General features: G+C 37.6%; 1 protein-coding gene across 13 annotated transcripts in view; it reads right to left on the bottom strand.

Annotated features, from left to right (window-relative positions):
• The window catches only part of DYRK1A (dual specificity tyrosine phosphorylation regulated kinase 1A), a 154,791-nt gene extending 142,236 nt beyond the window's left edge, over positions 1-12,555 (bottom strand). For all 13 annotated transcript variants that reach the window (XM_087937623.1, XM_087937624.1, XM_087937617.1 and 10 more), the window contains exon 1: positions 9,296-12,555. The gene's annotated coding sequence lies outside the window, so the exon portion shown is untranslated. The remainder of the gene's footprint in view (positions 1-9,295) is intronic.
• Positions 12,556-14,577: the final 2,022 nt, after the last annotated feature.

Below are 14,577 nucleotides of genomic sequence, written 5' to 3'. Positions count from 1 at the left end.
CCTAAGAACAGGCCAAGCTTTGGTATGTCCCACTTCTGGATGTTCTGAACAGCTCATGGGAGAAAGGGCGTTGGTACTTACCTGATACGCCCGTTCTCTGTGAGCTGTGAAGATCATCCAGCCCCACCCTTTTCTTTCTGCCTGGTGGGGTTCCGTTCCAGTCGGGGATCTAGATTAGGTGATGAGTCCCGGACTTTGGCACTCAGTCTTCGCAAAACTGGGGGACGCTGAGGTGTCCTGTGGAGGAGGAGGAGCCTCCTGGAGTTTTAAGCCCAGCCTTTCCAGAAGAGACTGAAGCACCTCCCACTTCTGGATGCTCTTCATAGCTCACAGAGCACGGGAGTATCAGGTAAGTACCAACGCCCTTTACCAAATAGGAAGGCTACAGAAGCTGATGGAATACCCACTGAAATAGGGCAAGCAACAAATAAATAAATAAAAGTTCTAGCTATGTTATGCCAGCAATCTGGAAAATGACATCATGGTCAGCAGAGTGGAAGACCAACACCAAAAAAGTAAAAGACTTAACTGAATGTTCAAATTATCAGACAATATTCTTAATTTTACATGCTAACAAAATAATGGTTAGGATCATAAAACCAGATTAGAGCCACACATGGAAAACAAGATCCCAGATGCTCAAGCTGGCTTTAGAAACACAAGGCATGCACACTGATGTACACTGAATAATTGAGAAAGCCAAAGAATACAAAAAAGAAATCAGTATGTGCTTCATAGAGTATAGAAATGACTTCAATTGTATCAATCACATCAAGCTGTAGAGTCTGCTCAGAAAAGTGGGAATCCCAGAAGGTCTCATTGTCCTTATGAGAAACTTATACACAGGTCAGGAAAGGAAATAAATGGGGAGCATGGCGCAGCAGACTGGCTCCAAAGAAATGAGACAAAGTTGCATACTCTCTCCTTATTTATTCATCCTATATGCTAGAGGTCTCCAAGCTTGGCATCTTTAAGACTTGTGGACTTCAACTCCCAGATTTCCCCAGCCAACATGGCTGGCTGGGGAACCCTGGGAACTAAAGTACACAAGTCTTAAAGTTGCCAAGTTTGGAGATCTCTGCTATATGCAGATGAAAGATTGGAAAAATATGTTTTTAAAATTGGAGGAAGAAACATGAATAACCTGTACTATGTTGATGACACTGTTCTGATAGCTGAAAATGCAAAGGATCTACACGCTCTAGTAATAAAAGTCAAGGCCAAATTTTAAAAAATTAGTCTAAAACAAGACTAAACTAATGATCATTGGTAGAATGATCAGCCTTAGAATTACAATGAAGATATGTAAGTGGTAGATATCTTCTGCCTGTTTGGATCAATGTTCATCAATCAAGGAAGAAGCAGTCAAGAAGTATACTACAGACTAGAACTTGGTACAGCAGCCATATAAGCCCTGGAAAAAATATTCAAGCCTATGATATATCTATACCTACAAAGATTAGATCATACAGACCATGGAATTCCCCGTGGCACGTCATGGAAGTGAAAGTTGAAGGATAGGAAGAATATTGATGGTTTTGAATTTTGGTGTTGAAAAAGGCTCCTAAGAATATTATAGACAACCAAGAAAACAAACCAATGGGTTATTGAATAAATCAATCCTGATTTCTCATGTGAGCCACAAATGACACATTATGCTACTTTGCATACACATTATGCAAAGCCTAGTTCTGTGGAAAAGGCTCTAATGCTAGGAAAGATGGGGGTGTGGAGAATAAATAAGTACTTACTAGGAAGCAGAAACTCGATGGCACATAATCAAACTTTATTTCTTCTTCAGTTAGCATACATTTATTAACACATTGTCATTTCTAAACACATATAGTTTCAAATTGCAACCCAAATATACCTATTACATAGCACTCCTATGCCAGAGCAAATGTTTACTTATTCCAGTATCTCTTTGCTATAGATGCAACAGCTCTGCTAAAACTCATAATCTGTACTATTTTTCTTTTGAAAACTAAGATAGGTTAATTGTCATTTGTATAACTGCACACCAATCTATTTTCTATGACTATGTCTAGCAGGATGCATGGAATACAAATATTGGAATCTGAAATATGTTCATCACACTTTAAACTTATTTTGGATCTCTGAATTTAATCAATTTTAAAAATCACCATCATCATCACTTTCTCTGGCCATGTAACCCATACATTTTTATGTGCAAAATTTCATGTGAGAGATATTCAAGGATACATTACTCAGAATTTAATTAGATTGAGTTCCATGAGGTTTAAAGTTAGCATGTTTGGCTATGCACTTCATGTCAAGTAAACACATTTATAATTGATATACCATAGTGTACAGGTGTCAAATTCACATGTCACATTGCCATCACGTAAAGTGTGGTATCACATGACCAGGTTGCTAAGCAATAGCAATGGTAGCAGTCACTCATGGTTGCCCATTTCTGAATGAGAACCATACAGGTCAATAAATGGGTATTTGACATGACTTCCAACTTCCTGACAATTTTCCCACTGACTTGCTTCTGGGAATTCTGCGAAGAACATCACAAAACAGCAACAGTTGTTGATGCAGCAACATAGTGAGAGTATGAACTACAAAGCTTTAAACAGTCACTGAACAAATAGTTATAACCCAAGGACTACCTGTACGTTATAATTCAGAAATTTATTTTTATAATGAAAATGTTGAATAAAGTTACCAAGAAAAACTTTGAATTAGTGATTAACATTGATAAACCTCAAATAGTCTTACAAGCACTTTTTCTCACAACAGCTACTTCATGTTTGCATTCAAAAAGAATGCAGTGTGTTGACTCCATATTTCTTTGCACAAATCATTTTGAACAGGAAGACTTATTCTTACTTCAGTTGATCACAAGCCACTTAATTTTACAAATAATGATGGAAAGTTGGATCCTATAGCATTAAGTCATTTTTTTTCTATTACAAAAAAAAATGAAAATCTTGTTGGGTGTATTTATATTAAATAAATGAAAAACATCCAAGCTGCAAATTTTACTATACAAGTAATCCTCAACTTATAGCAATAGCACTTAGATTTATATACCACTTCACAGTGCTTTACAGCCCTCTCTAAGTGGCTTACAGAGTCAGCATATTGCCCCCAACAATCTGGAGCCTGCTGAGATTTGAAGTGCCAAATTGCAGGCAGCCTGCAGTTAACAGAAGTAGCCTGCAGTTCTGCACTCTATCCACTGCGCCACCATGTCTCATTATATGTGTGTGTGTGTGTGTGTGTGTGTGTGTGTGTGTGTGTGTGTGTGTTACACAATTGGGCTCAAAATTTCTTCTGTTAAGTGAGACATTTGTTAAATGAGTTTTGCCCCATTTAGTGACCTTTCTTGCCCCAGCTGTTAAGTGAATCACTGCAGTTTATAAGTTAGTAACACAACTGTTAAGTGAATCTTGCTTCCTCGCTGACTTTGCTTGTCAGAGGTTGCAAAAAGGAATCACACAACCTTGGGACACTGCAACCATCATAAATACGAGTCATTTGCCAAGCATCTGAATTTTGATCACATTGCAAAGGTTGTAACTGTGAAAAATGGTCATAAGTCACATTTTTCAGTACCATTTAACTTTGAACACTCACGAAACAAACTGTTGTTATGTCAAGGACTATTTGTACATTCTTGAATTTGGTTGCTCCAAAATTCATTTAGTAGAAGTTTGTTCAGTTTCTTCAGCTGAGCATTAGAAATTAAGTTTGATTCTCAAATATATGGCTACTAAGCAAGTTGGTCTAACAACAATTACATTTTGCACTCAAGTACTGTTTGTCAGCGGGAAATATCCTAAAAAGAGCAAAGTAGAAGTCATGCAGATACTCTAAAACAGCACTGTAAATACAGTCAGTCCTTGTTTAGCAACTTCTTCAGTATCAACCGTTCGCAAATAAGTAATACAGTAATAAACATTTTTTAAAAAAATCATTTTCCAACCAACGCATGAATTTATGATCAAATTTATGTACCAAATGCTCACTGCACACTGGAAAGAATACTGATGTTGCTTCACAAGAAAACTTTATGTAAATGAGATGGCAGCAACCAGTCATCTTTGCAACATCTCTGTCTCTCTTTCTCTCCCCCTGCCTTCTCTGTATGTTTAGTAACCATTTTTTCTGGAGCAAACTGTCTTTGCCAAGACCATATCCTCAACTTTTAGAACTGTTGGATTGGACAAACAAAGACCACTAATGATGAGCACCAATAATCACATTGTGCGTCTATGGTGGGGCAGGAAATTCTAGAATAGATTCTTGACACAGTTGCCAAGATGCCACATAACCAATGATTTTTTTTCATACAATTATTCAATTCTTGTGGAACTCTACTCTGAACAAAGTTTGGGAAACACTGTTCAACAGAGTTCTTTATAGAGACTTCAAATAAAATCTCCACAGGATAAAAGCTACAGATTTGATTACAAGAAAATGCTTTTAGGACTAAGGTGTTGAACATCTATCTGTTAGAGAAAAGCTGACATTTTCTCTTTTCTATGTTACTTATTCAAAATTTAATTGATCAAAATAATATTATAGGATTTAATTTTATTTTCCAATCTATTCTCTTATATTTTTAACTATTACTAATAGTTAATACTTTATACTAATAATATATACTAGGCATAGTAGCCAAAACTATTGAATCAAATATAGCAGATACTATTGGAACATACTGCACTTTGTTGCGCCTGACCCTTTTCTGCAATATAATGTCCTTTCAAACATAATGGTCCAAATTTGAAGTTTTTCAAATTCAACCGCATAAGGTCTTGTAAAGACCTTATGATACAAGGAAATTCTTTTTAAGAATCTCTGCTCAAGCTCAAAGACTGTCTCCCTCAACTAGCATTATTACAGTTGAATTTACATAACGTACAATCTTCACTAAGACTTTATTACTCCAGGTAGTCCTCAACTTACAACAATTAAGCCAAAACTTTTTGTTGCTAAACAAGATTAAGTTTTACCCCATTTTATAGAACCCTTCTTGCCACAGTTGTTAAGTGAATCACTGCAGTTAATACACAGTTAAATGAAACTGACTTCCCTATTGACTTTGGTGGTCAGAAGGTTGCAAAAGGTGATCAAATGGACACCAGACACTGACACCGTCATAAAAACTTGCCAAACATCTGAATTTTGATCGCATGACCATAGGAATGCTACAACAGATGTAGGTATGAAAACCAGTCATAAGTCACTTTTTTCGGTGTTCTTGTAATTTTGAACAGTCACTAAATGAATGCTTATAAGTTGAGGGCTACCTGCAGTTATAAGGCAATATAGCACTTCTGAAGCAAAGGCTTGAAGCTAGTTTAAAAGTATAGCAAGGCAGAATGAGGTACACCAGGGATGCTCCTCTATTGATGATGGAAGTCTTTTCATTCCTGGGACCAGAAACAATTGCTCTGCCTATTAGCTTACTTTGCCTATTCTGAAATCCTCAGAACAAATAAGTTATTACTTAAATGAAATAATACATGGGACTTTAGTCTGGCTCCAACCCAATACAAAAATAATCTGACTTTACAAAAAATATAATTTTATTTGAAACTTTTAGTGAACATATACATACAAACATACACACACAAACACACACGCATACCAGCAATACATTAAAAGTGAAATTGGTTCTCTAGTGATCTTGATTTGTTTTACAGAATTCTAACAGTAATTATTATACCCAGTTTTCAAAATTCAGAATTTAAAATATGACTCTATCAGATAACAAGAAATATTTTGTTCAACAAACTTATTTTCCTACACCACTTGAAAAGTATTTGTAAAAAAATAATTTACCCCTTTTAGAATCAGCATTACAAAACTGAGTTTTCAAATTTTCATATGGTTTATTTACAAATAATTATACTAAACAAAGTATTCCAAATTTTAAAATTAAGGTTGCAACCCTATATCCATTAATTAATAGGAGGTAATAAAAAGAAGTGTTGGATATATTCACTGTCTTCAGTTATTTGTAAAAATAATAAAGGCAGGATATAAACAAATACATTAAATAAATAACCTGCCATAATTCATTCTCCAGAAAGACAATAAAATCTATTCAATTTAGTTTACGGTAAACTAGATTTATACAGAATTTTAAATTGCGATGCATAAATTTTGCAATCTATCCTGTTCACTAGCTATAGCACTCTTCCATATTAAAGAAAATATTTCTAAATAGAGTAGTAATCATGCAAAAATTAAAATAGGAAAATTAACTAAATTATTTAATTGCCTCATATTTTCCTATTTAATGTCAAATTAAATAAAAGAAACTTTATCTGACTATATATTTTAAAAGAACCAGAAGAATATAAATAAGCAATATAAAAGCCACCATCCGCATCATGCCTATTATCAAGTGTCAAGGTTATGTTTTGAAAGTAATACAAGAGTAGTAGCCATTTAATTATTATAAGTATTTTAAAAATAGTATTTAGATTGCAGTTTTACACTTCCCAGAATTGTCTGATTTCTCCTGTAAGTTATTAGAGAAACAGGTTCAATCTCAAATATGAAAATTCAACTATAAAAGCTAGATTCCTCCAAATTCGAGCACTCCAACATAAATTTTAGGATTGCCTTGTGTGGATGCAACATTACAAATTTACTAGAAAATAAACTTGATTACAAATAAACACTTCTTCAAAGACAAATACAGAATTGTGTAGTTAACATTCAGTAAAAATCATGCACTTATAGGGAGAGGAAAGAGACCAGTGAATTCATGAAGACTTACTTTCAGAATAAAAATGTATTAGGTTAGCCTATTAATAACTTGTCAAAATTCCATCTTGTATAAATTTGTAATAATTCAAATTCCTGATATGTATATGTACATACACACATATGTACATATCATAGACACACAAACATTTTATTTGAACATCTCCCATATAAAAATGATTTCTTCTGTATTTCATCACTCTACAATTAAGAGCACTTTTAAACAAGTGCAGGTAGCTACAATATAGCATCAATGTCTATCTATGTTCTGCATTTAATCTATATTCTGAATTAGAAAAGTAACTTTTACCTCTGAAGACTTAACTTACTCCTATACATATCTCAATAGTTATGTATCATACATTTCAAAGATAAAAAATGTTTATTATATTTGCATAAAGTGACAGGGCTAAAATTTAATAAAATCTCTTATCATTGGACTCCAGATGATTTACATTAATAAAATAATTGAATAAAGTAAGATATAGGCAACAAATCTTTTAATATGCAAGTTATTCATTATACATATAATAATAAATAACCAACTTGAAAGCAACCTCTTGCAAAATTGGTTAGGAAATCTAAAAGAAACTGAGTTATTACATTTCATTGTAACATGCCTTGTTTTACATACTTCAAAACAATATTAAAGCATTTTTGTCTGATAAAATAGAACAGTCTACTCCAAAGGAAGATAGTCAAGGTTTTATACTATAAATTCAATTCTATATTTTATTTTAGTTAGTACACTAAGCTCAACTGATTTACTTCTAATACATGCAGACAAGATTGGGAAGTTAGACTCTTATTCCAAATACTAAGAAGAAAAATGATTTTAAAAGTTTGATACCGTATATTGCTAAGTAAGCATACATAAAACTATTATAGTACACTGATTCTACATTCTAGCAGCGAATGCTTTTTTCTTCTTACATTTCTGTAAAACAAATATTTTTAAGAATGTATAAATTTAGTTCAAACCCAAGTAAGCCTAAGTTGAACAAACTCATAATTTTATTAAAAATCTAATATATACTATATTTAGAACTGCAAGATGAACCAATCTCTAAACTAGTGGGACTGATCTTGAGAATTACAATACCTGTAATTTTCAATAGTGCATGCCACTGACATTGCACTTTAGAAGTATAATTAAGTCAACTTTAGACTTAAAATATTGAAATGCACAGAATTTTATACCTTAAGACATATACTGCACTAAAACATACATTTTCCAACAATATGGTTCAGAAGAACACCGCTTCCTAGACTTCTTTGTAACCAGAAATACAATCTAATGTACCCATCTTAAAATTTTATTTTCAAGCAAATATAGGATGTCATAAAATGATTGTTGTCCTACAGTAACTTATTTTAGCACATTATTCAGAATGAAAACAACTATACACATACAACTGTTTGGCACTGAGATTGAATCTTTTTTACATGGCCTAATCAATTCTCTTTACTGCTCTCCCATAGTTCTAATCAGTTATTATGAAGTTACACAGGAAGAGGTTCAATTTTTGTTCTAATCCAAGAATTGATTAATTGATTTGGAAATCAAGATATATCCAAGTCCTATGTGTAAGGATTATTCATTTCAACAAGATTTGCTCCTTGATAAGTGTATCCTTAATGAGTTCAATGGTTTCTGCTTATGTGGAATCCAGGGATAGAATTTACATAAAACAATATGTGTAGTTAAACAGTATATACTACAGTATATGTAATTAGGCAAAACCATGGAGTATTGATTCATAGTTTACAGAAGATAAAAGTATATTTTGTTTTCTGGTAAGTTAATGGAAGTATAATAAATAACCTAGTCTCCATGGAGAAATAATCTGATTTGACTGGAATGTCCAGTCTTATTACAGAATTCTGTAGAAATCAATGCTTATCTCTGAGTAGGTGTAGTTCAAGATAAAATGTATTTTAGAAATCAACTGAATGCATTTATTCTAGTGAAATTCTCTTTTTAGCTGATATTGATACTAAATCTCCTTTATTTTTAGTTCTTTTTATATTAAAATTAAGACCTTCCCGTGACAAGACTCTACAATATGTATATACTGCAATGACCCTAGAATAAAAATAGAAGACTTGCCGTGATTATACCAGTACCTGGAGGTTAACAGACTAGTAGTCCCTACATTCGTCTCTTCTTATAACAGGTGCTAATTCAAACCTGCTGATTTTTCTGCCTACCTGCCCGAGAGGTTGCGGAAAGAGCAGAACTTCCTCCTCCTCCACCTCAGGCCAGGTAAGAGCAACGCCGAGTTACCAGAACCAATCCATTACCCAGGTGGGGAAAGGCCTCAGCCTCACCTTCACAACTTGGAACAGAACTTCCCTGCAAAGCTAACCGGGAATAAAAGGGTACAAGAAACCGGTGTCTGCTTTTCCCTCCGCTAGGTCGGCCTCCTCGTTTGCCTAACCACTGAAACGGCCCAGGCTCCCTCTTCAAGATGGCAGCGGCCCCTCTCTCCCAATGCCATTGAGCCGGCGGCCCACTGCTAGAGGCCCTACCACTTACCGTATATCGGGGCGGTGGCCACCTCTGGTTACTGTCCGGGCTGCCGCAGTTGTCCAGTGCTGACCAAGGCCTCCCTCCTGTCTCGGGATTCAGGAGGGGAGTGAGTGGCGGCACTGGCGGGTGGGTTCAGTTCATTACCCTCCTCAGCCAGCGGCCCAACCCAGCAGCCTCTCTGCAGTCTTTCCCACCCGGCTTGGATCACTTCGGCCGACACGCTCGGTCCCCGTGCAAAAAGGGAGCAGGGCCTTGGCCCCGAAGCGGAGCCAATCGTGCACCTCCCTCTCCTGGAGGAGGGCAGCCCGGCCCGGCGGGCGGATCCGCGGCGTTTCCTGGCCGGGCAGATTTTCTATCGCTCACAAAATGGCGCGCGTTCCAAACCTGCGCAGCGATCGGCAGCGGGGTACGGGCAGAGCTCGGTGGTGGTGAATTCAGCTGCTGCTTGAGCCCAGGCCAGGGAGAGCGGAGTCAGAGCAGCACGGGCGAGAGGGGAGCGCGGCGCAGCGCCGAACAGAGCCCCCGGGAACTCACTCGCGCCCCCTCCCTGCCTGCTTGCTGCCAGCCAGCCAGCCGCCTGCTCTCCTCCCCCTTCTGAGCGCCGCCGCCGAGCCGGCTTCTCAGGAACTGCGCTTCGGATCACTTCAAACCGCACACGCGCGCACCCGGAGTCGTCCCGCTTCGTTCCGGTGCAACTGTCCAAAGGAAAGGTACCCCTCCGCCACCGAAATCCGAAAGAAAAATAATCCACGTAAAGTTATAATTCGGGCGGGAAGAAAAATTATTTTTAAAAAAGCCCAACTGACAAAATGGCGACGAGAAGAGCCTGTTACTATAGCAACTGTCAATCACTCCACAAGAGTCCCGCCCATGCCAGGCGGGAATCCGTGCTGAAAAGAGAGGAGAGAAAGGCATGACCGAAGGCGGAGCTTGGTCGCCTTGGCGACTACTGCTTCATTCTGTTCCCAATTCTGTGATATAAATTCCGAGACGGGTCTCTTTCCTGGTCATTAGCGCTCGATGGAAGAACGCGGTCGCTGGTTTCCGTCATCTAAGTGGATTTCTTTCGGAACGGACTGAACGAGGAGGAGTAAGCCTTTTCAATATTAATCTGGGAAGAATGCTCCAAGATTAGAACTGAACCTGTTCCCCACAAGAAATAGCTATCTTTTTTCGTCTGCTTTCGCATTTGTTATGGATGTAGTTGGCGGGAAGCAATCAAAATAGCTTCAGGCACAAATATCCGTCGTTCGTGTAGATCAAGTCCGGAGCAGGAGATTGCAATCTTTTCTCTCTGTATGATTACCACTTAAGTAAATCCAACATGCGGGATTGCGTCCCACTGCAACCTTTTCGCTGTTCGTGACGGTCGGAATCTGTTATACAAGCGCAAATGCATGATTGTCTGGCTCTGGGTGCTTAAGGTACTCCGTACTTTTGCTGGAAACCAATATAATTTATGTTCTAAACTTCAGGCTTGTTGCAACAGATCAACTGATAATGGTACAAAACTTGGAAACGTCTGGAAGATGCATCAGTAATTACAACTGGAATTCATTCATCATTGAACTTTTTATTTTTATGTGCAGTTAATTATATAGATACTTCACATCCTTCAAGCACACACCTTTTGTTAACAAAAGTTATTAGCCACAGCCAGCATGGCCAATGTGGTGAGAAGTTTTGAAATCTAGTAGCATCTGGAGGACCCCACTTCTAATTTCTGCTCTAATTGGCTGTCTTAATTTATGGTATTTCTATATTGCTAGCTTCACAAAAAGTCCTTGCAGGTTACTAATAGAAAACCACAAAAACATGTTCCCAACAAAACAACTTTTGACAATTTTCCCAAAAATGTTAGGGAGGACATCATTTGAATATTGAGGTAAGTTCTATAATACCAGAGGTGAGCTAGAAAAAATGAACTTCAAACCCCACTCTTATCTCACCTGTTGGGGGGGTAAGACGCTCAAAATATCCTTTCAGAACAGGTAAGTTCTGTCTGAAATAGGCAACCCCATAGCCAAATAATAAAGTACTTTATAGGTCAAAACTTCTCTGTAGGAGGGGATGGTGCCCCAGCACTTTAAGGAGGCTGTGGTCCACTCTTAAGAAACTATCACTGGGCTCCACCCAGTTGGATAATTTCCAGCCTGTCTCCAATCTTCCATTTTGGGGGAAGGTTGTTGAGAAGGTGGTCACGCAGCAGCTCCAGAGGTTTCTGGATGAAGGATTATCTTGACCCCTACCAGTCAGGATTTTGGCCTGGATTTGGGACAGAAGCCGCATTGGTCACACTTTTGGATGATCTCAGATGAAAGGCCTTCTCCGTGGTAGCTCCCTCTCTCTGGAATATCATTCCCCCAGATATTAGAATGGCCCCCACTAGCCATTCTAGCACTCTTTCAGAAGGCACTGAAGACCTGGTTTTGCCAGCGGGCCTGTGGAACCCAGAACGTGATGGAGACCATCAAATGGCTAATGTGGGTGGGAGTTGGAGGGGTTTTTTCCCCAGATTATGTTCTATTGTACTTTATTAATTTTATTCTTTTTGTTAATTTTTATTGCGTTTTTTTTTATTTTAAATATGGTTTTATATTGTATAAGCCTCCTCAAGTTGCCATGGATGAATAGGTGGCAATATTTAATTAATTAATTTTGCACTCAAGCCTTAGGGGTCATTCCATGTCAAGTGGTTTGTTTTCAGAAAAGTGCCCCACTCGACCATCATGGATTTCAATTAAATTTGGTGTAAACATGCACCCATGTCCCCAATGAACATTGGTAAAGTGTTACATTTGCCGATAACAATACTTGCAGAGATATAGTCATTTGTTTGACCCCATACTGCAGCCTTCTACAATATGACTCTGAGGTTCCAGCAACTTTGAGACAATATCTCCAGCAATATTTTGTTGAGAGAAACAAAACCTGGCTATCTTGTGCAATTTGTTGTGCTCTATTAAACAAAATAATAAAAACAGTCTTATGAGCAATCTCCATCTAGATAATTTGGAGCAAAGTTGGCTGAAAATATTGTGGCTCGAAAAAAGGTTAAAGTTTGGCTTTTTATATCTCTGAAGAAAAGGTATGATAAATGTGAAACTGTGTTATAACTTAGCAACACAAGGTTTCCGAATATAAAATTTCATTTTCCTACTGCTTCCAATGGTTTACAAATTGAGTGGAAAGTTGATATTTTTTGTAAAAATGCCAAAAATATGGTATTTTGAGCCCCCTTTTACAAGAAAAGACCTTCTGAAAACTGTTAAATCATTCTCATTACAAAGAGCATGTTTCAACCCCCCCTAAAAAAGTAGGGTTGATTTTTCATTGCTGACATAAAGCCCTAAAAATAGGGGAAAAGTTGAGGATGTTGCTATGACAACATTACATGCATTCTATTATTTTTTTCGTCTTGTTTGTTTTACATAGACATCACTACTACTATTATAATGCGTTGGTGACATTGTTACTACCAGTTCAGGCACTTGAACCAGCAACCCCATCACCATAGGGGACATGCCCGATAGCTGTGCAATACCAGCCACGGGTGGCATTCTTGGTTCAGGATCCTAAGCCTATAGTTTGGTTTCTTCCTCAAGGATCCAGAGCCTTGTGTGGGTATCTGTCAGGTTTCCAAGCCTAAAGTGGGTATCTTATGGTTCCCAAGCCGAAGTCTGTACACCCAAATACTGTAATACTATAGAGTTAATTACTGAATGTTGAAGTTCATACATGCCTTTTTAGGTGGAAATAATTTTGAATTCAATCTATTTCAGATTTGGCTACTATTTTTGTATATCTAATATTCCAATCCAAAGAATTTCGTGCAACTAAAATATAAGAATTATGCCTTCATAGGGTTAGAATATGAGTGTCAACAATTTAATAGGGATAACTGCACTGTCCATATTAAAACATTCTTAATAGAGAACTGAACACATGTAGCAAACAAGAGTTCATGCCCTCCCTAGGAAATTCGGTTCTACTTTGAAAAAGCTCTTTCTATTAGGAAAGGCTGAAAGGTCTTGGATGGTGAGGAACAGTTCCAGGGCCAATATTACCAAAATGAAATGGTTATAGATATTTGAACGTTTTGGTTCTGAAAAATTTCCATATAACACACACACACACACACACACACACACACACACACACACACACACACGGTGTGTGTATGTGTGTATACATACATATATATACACACATATACATGTGTGTATGTGTATATGTCTGTGTGTATACACGCACACACATGTATAATTTATTGTATATGCCCCCATCTCATTCTGAAAAAAGACTCTTAATGGCTTACAATTACAGTTATAAATACAGAAATATTTAAAAGATTAAATACATAGACAAGAAGGAAAAAGAAGCTGTGGTGGTGCAGTGATTAGATTACCACATTGCAAACTAACTCTGCTACAGCCAGGAGTTCAATCCTGACCAGCTCAAGCTTGACTCAGCCTTCTATCTTTCTGAGGTCAGTAAAATGAGGATACAGATTCTTGGGGGCAATCAGCTCAGAGAGAGCTATAAAGCTATGGAGTAGTATATAAGTCCATGTGCTATTGCTACTGTTAAAGGCAAGATCAGTAAAGCAGTAGTGTATTCTCAGTTAAACCACCAGCCACTTTCAACATTGAGCACTTCCATCAGGACCACAGGCCTTCTGAATAACAAATAGGTGGGGGCAGACATTAGAACTTCATGCTTAATTCCAGGAGCCATTTTGGAGATCCAATAAGAGAAGTTGCAGCGACCCAGCAGATTCATCAGCTTAAACAGGGTAATAGAACGATCCGACTATATAGCGGAATTCAAATTAATCACAACAGAACTGGACTGGAACAAGGCAGCTCCAATTGCTCAGTTTAGATGAGATCTGAATAACCAGATTGCTGCTGAGCTCATTAGGCAAGGAGTTCCACAGACTCTAGACCAAATCTAACAGCTTTGTATTATCATCAACGCATGTTTGGAACAGATTTTTTGCCAGTTTGATTGTCAGAGGCAACTAACATCAAGCCTTCCTATGCAGCTTTCTCCTACCTGATGCCGATCGACAGGAAGAAGTGATATGATTGACAAGTTTATGATACTTTAAGAGCCGTGGTGATGCAGTGGTTAGAATATAGTATTTCAGGCAGGCCAGTTCTGCCAGCAGTTCGATTCTGACTGGCTCACGATTGACTCAGCCTTCCATCCTTCCAAAGTCAGTAAAATGGGGACCCAGACTGTTGGGGGGCAACATGCTAACTCTATAAACCACTTAGGGGTGT

The sequence above is a fragment of the Pseudonaja textilis genome, chromosome 7, assembly GCF_049901715.1.
Source record: "Pseudonaja textilis isolate UNSWEBS1 chromosome 7, rPseTex1.2, whole genome shotgun sequence".
In the NCBI taxonomy this organism is placed as follows: domain Eukaryota; kingdom Metazoa; phylum Chordata; class Lepidosauria; order Squamata; family Elapidae; genus Pseudonaja; species Pseudonaja textilis.
The sequence above is the reverse complement of the archived record's forward strand: the minus strand, read 5'-3'. Positions and strand labels throughout refer to the sequence as shown.